Source organism: Ovis aries, chromosome 10, assembly GCF_016772045.2.
Source record: "Ovis aries strain OAR_USU_Benz2616 breed Rambouillet chromosome 10, ARS-UI_Ramb_v3.0, whole genome shotgun sequence".
Lineage (NCBI taxonomy): Eukaryota > Metazoa > Chordata > Mammalia > Artiodactyla > Bovidae > Ovis > Ovis aries.
The window spans coordinates 19500754-19505981 of NC_056063.1; the positions used below are offsets into that span (position 1 = coordinate 19500754).

Consider the following 5228-nt stretch of genomic DNA (forward strand, 5'->3'; position numbering starts at 1 on the left):
CAGTCCTCTTAATGTCTAAAATTGACAGTGACGTCTCTTTTTTCATTCCTCATAAATTTGTTTTTTCTTCATCAGTCTTACCAGCAATTTATTGACTTTATAAATCTTTTCAACTTTCTCAATTTTCTCTGTTTTTTCCATTTAATTGATTCCATTCTTATTTTATTATTCCTCCTACTTATTTTGTCTTTAGCTTGCTTACAAATAGCTGTGAAAAGAAGAGAAGTGAAAAGCAAAGGAGAAAAGGAAAGATATAAGCATCTGAATGTAGAGTTCCAAAGAATAGCAAAGAGAGATAAAAAAGCCTTCCTCAGTGATCAATGCAAAGAAATAGAGGAAAACAATAGAATGGGAAAGACTAGAGATCTCTTCAAGAAAATTAGATACCAAGAGAACATTTCATGCAAAGATGGGCTTGATAAAGGACAGAAATGGTATGGACCTAACAGAAGCAGAAGATATTAAGATGAGGTGGCAAGAATACACAGAACAACTGTACAAAAAAGATCTTCACGACCAAGATAATCACGATGGTGTGATCACTCATCTAGAGCCAGACATCCTGGAATGTGAAGTCAAGTGGCCTTAGAAAGCATCACTATAAACAAAGCTAGTGGAGGTGATGGAATTCCAGTGGAGCTATTTCAAATCCTGAAAGATGATGCTGTCAAAGTGTTGCACTGAATATGCCAGCAAATTTGGAAAACTAGGCAGTGGCCACAGGGCTGGAAAAGGTCAGTTTTCATTCCAATCCCAAAGAAAGGCCATGCCAAAGAATGCTCAAACTACCACACAATTGCACTCATCTCACACGCTAGTAAAGTAATGCTCAAAATTCTCCAAGCCAGGCTTCAGCAATACGTGAACCGTGAACTTCCAGATGTCCAAGTTGGTTTTAGAAAAGGCAGAGGAACCAGAGATCAAATTGCCAACATCTGCTGCATCGTTGAAAAAGCAAGAGAGTTCCAGAAAACCATCTATTTCTGCTTCATTGACTATGCCAAAGCCTTTGACTGTGTGGATCACAATAAACTATGGAAAATTCTGAAAGAGATGGGAATACCAGATCACCTGACCTGCCTCTTGAGAAACCTATATTCAGGTCAGGAAGCAACAGTTAGAACTGGACATGGAACAACAGACTGGTTCCAAATAGTAAAAGGAGAGTGTCAAGGCTGTATATTGTCATCATGCTTATTTAACTTCTACGCAGAGTACATTATGAGAAACGCTGGACTGGAAGAAACACAAGCTGGAATCAAGATTGCCGGGAGAAATATCAATAACCTCAGATAGGCAGATGACACCACCCTTATGGCAGAAAGTGAAGAGGAACTAAAAAACCTCTTGATGAAAGTGAAAGTGGAGAGTGAAAAATTTGGCTTAAAGCTCCACATTCAGAAAACAAAGATCGTGGCATCTGGTCCCATCACTTCATGGGAAATAGATGGGAAACAGTGGAAACAGTGGCAGACTTTATTTTGGGGGGCTCCAAAATCACTGCAGATGGTGAATGCAGCCATGAAATTAAAAGACGCTTACTCCTTGGAAGAAAAGTTATGACCAACCTAGATAGTATATTGAAAAGCAGAGACATTACTTTGCCAACCAAGGTCCTTTTAGTCAAGGCTATGGTTTTCCAGTGGTCATGTATGGATGTGAGAGTTGGACTGTGAAGAAGGCTGAGTGCCGAAGAATTGATGCTTTTGAACTGAGGTGTTGGAGAAGATTCTTGAGAGTCCCTTGGACTGCAAGGAGATCCAACCAGTCCATTCTGAAGGAGATCAGCTCTGGGATTTCTTTGGAAGGAATGATGCCAAAGCTGAAACTCCAGTACTTTGGCCACCTCATGCAAACAGTTGACTCATTGGAAAAGACTCTGATGCTGGGAGGGATTGGGGGCAGGAGGAGAAGGGGATGACAGAGGATGAGATGGCTGGATGGCATCACCGACTCGATGGACATGAGTCTGGGTGAACTCCGGAAGATGGTGATGTACAGGGAGGCCTGGCGTGCTGCAATTCATGGAGTCACAAAGAGTCGGACACGACTGAGCAACTGAACTGAACTGAACTGAACTGAACTGAACTACTTTTATTTTTTTCTCTCAAGACTGGCGCTCAGATCATTGATTTGTACATCTTTCTTTCTTTTCTAATATAAGCATTTTCCAAGGCTTTTGCTGTAACCCACAAATCCTGATATATTGTATTTCATTCGGCTCAAAATATTTTCTAATTTCCTTTGCAATTTCTTAGGTGCTCCATGGGTTTTTTAGAAGTACGTTATTTATTTATTTTCCATTAAAATATTCATTTATATATTTTTGGCTTCCTTGCTGCGTGGGCTTTTCTCGAGCTGCAGCAAGAAGGGGCTCCTCTTTGTTGTCGTACATGGGCTTCTCGATTCGGTGGCTTCTCTTGTTGCTGAGCACAGGCTCTGGGGCTCGTGGCCTTCTGTAGCTGCAGCTTGCAGGCTCACAAGCACAGGCCCAGAAGTGGTGGCGCTGGGGCTTCGTTACTCCTCGGCGTGTGGGAACTTCCTGTTTCTGGGATCAGACTCGAGTCTCCTGCACTGGCAGGCTGATTGCTATCCACTGCACTACCAGGGAAGTCCCAGAAGTGTGTTGTTTAATTTCCAAAAATGTAGGGGGGTTGGTGCTTTTCTACGTATCAGCCCATTACTTTCTTATTGTTGTTCACTCACTATATTGTGTCCAACTCTTCTGTGACCCCATGGACTGTAGCCCCAACAGGCTCCTCTGTCCATGGGATTTCCCAGGCAAGAATACCGGGGTGGGTTACCATTTCCTTCTCCAGGGGATCTTCCCGACCCAGGGATTGAACGATGGCTGGTGGATTCTTTACCACTAAGCCACCTGGAATGCTACCTTATTTGCCCTGTGGTCACACTAAGGAGTATACTCAGTGTGATTTCAATTCTTTTATCATCTTTTTCTTGGCTGCAAGGCACAACTTGTGGGATCTTAGTTCCCAGAGCAGGGATTGAACCCAGGCCCTTGGCAGTGAAAGTGCAGAGTCCTAAACCACTGGACTGCCAGGGAAATCCCCAATTCTTTTATAATTATTGAGACCTTTTTTTTTCTTTTTTTTAAATTTTAAAATCTTTAATTCTTACATGCGTTCCCAAACATGAACCCCCCTCCCACCTCCCCTCCCCATAACATCTCTCTGGGTCATCCCCATGCACCAGCCCCAAGCATGCTGTATCCTGCGTCAGATATAGACTGGCGATTCGATTCTTACATGATAGTATACATGTTAGAATGCCTAATAGCCCACCACATGGGCTACATTGGTGAGTGTTCTGTGCTCCTTCACTTGGTCCACATGTAATTACTGTGCACACTGACAAGACAGCATTCTGCTCCATAGTGGCAAATAGGATCCAGGGAAAAGCAGGCTCCCTGTTAGGAAACAGACTGCACGCTCCCTTGAAGGAATCAGACCCCAACTCAAAAGATAAGAACATGCCCCCTCTGCTTGTTACCACATCTGTCTTCTGATTCAGGGTCTCCTGTTGTCATTCTGCTTGGTTCCATGGAAGCTCAGAGAGATGATGCAAAATAAGCATGCTATTTTCAAAAATTCAGAGAACAAAAATGAGCCCTTAAAAATACTTTAAAAAATCATAGATGAAATCAGAAAATATACCAGAAGGGTTAAAAGATAATGTTGAAGAAATCCTCCAGGAAGTAGAGTGGAAAGGTAAAGGTGTAAGGGACTGTCCTGGTGGTCCAGTGGTTAAGACTCCGAGCTTCCCCTTCAGGGAGCATGGGTTCCATCCCTGGTCAGGGAACTAAGATTCCCAATGCCACGTGGTGTGGCCAAAAAAAGAGCAAAGGTGTAGAAAAGGAAATATTTTTTTAAATTAGAGAATAAGTCAGAGCTCAACAACTAAATAATAACATTTCCAGCAAGAGACATAAAAATTGGAGAGGAGAATCGACATGTCCCAGAACTGAGAGTAACTCACTTCTAGGAGTAGGTAGCGGAGTGAAGGACCTGCTAAGTTTCCAGTGTAATGGATGAAAAGAGACTCATATCAAGACACATGATTATGAAATCTTAGAATTCCTGGAACAAAGAGAAGATTTTATGAATCTCCAGAGAGAAAAAAAGTCACACTTAATGGATCAAGGTCACACTTAGTGGATCAAGGTCACACTTAATGGATCAAGAGTCAGTCTGGTTTTGGATTCTCAACAGTGACAGCGGATGCCAGAACACAAAGAAGCAATGCCTTCAAAGTTCAAAGAGGGGGACTTCCCTGATGGTCCAGTGGTTAAGACTCTGTGCTTTCGATGCAAGGGGCACAGGTTTGATCCCTGGTCAGGGAACTAAGATTTCATGTGCCATACAATGTGGCCAAAACAACAACAACAACCTCCCAAAAAACAAAGTCCTGAGAGGAAATAATCCCATCCTAGACTTTCATATCCATCGACACACTGTCAAATCAGTTGCTAGAGTAAAACAAAGATAGTTTCAGAGATTCAAGGTCTCATAAAATGATACCTCCCACGCATCCAAGAAAACGTGCTCCATCAAGACAACAGAGTGACCCAAGAAAGGGGAAAACCTAGAATCCAAAGCAGAGGATCAACACAGGAGTGAGGTCAAGGGGATCTCCCAGAGGATGTGCGGACCGAGTGGAGAGTGACCAGGTTCAACTGAGGTGGCGTTACTTAGAGGCTCAGTGAGGGCTGTTCCCATCAAGCTCTCTGCAGCCATCACACTCTTTACCTGGAGGAAAATGCTCCCAGGCCACCCTGGCTCAGACTCACGTCTGTACCTGCTAGGCCTTGGATGCGTGCTGATGAAGTCTCTCCCCTCTTCTCTCTATGCCCCACAGCCAGGATCAGCTGACACTCCCTGAGGACATACCCCAAGAGGTATTCTGATTCGCCAGCTCCTGAGAACTAAAACTACAGAGCCATCCATTCCTAGTGACCACAGATAACCAGACTGGCCCACACTTAGGGCCTGCCAGCTACCCCAACCACAGCGAGCCGTATGCTTCCCAAGAAGGGCTATGCCCACCAGCTGCCCCAGAAGGGGCTCTTACAAAACTCCCAAGGGAGTTAAAGTCAGGTTCAGAAACTCCATAGCTCATCTTTCCCTGGAAGCCCTCATCTATATTCTTTCTTAGTGAGATCTGTGCTTGTTTCATAAACTAATGTAGATATCATGTATGATACAGGCGAG

At 43.6% G+C, this 5228-nt stretch overlaps 1 non-coding gene across 1 annotated transcript; it reads left to right on the forward strand.

Annotated features, from left to right (window-relative positions):
* Window positions 1–4287: 4287 nt before the first annotated feature.
* TRNAR-UCG (transfer RNA arginine (anticodon UCG)) lies at window positions 4288–4360 on the forward strand. The gene has a single exon. It is a non-coding gene; the product is annotated as a tRNA-Arg (tRNA).
* Window positions 4361–5228: the final 868 nt, after the last annotated feature.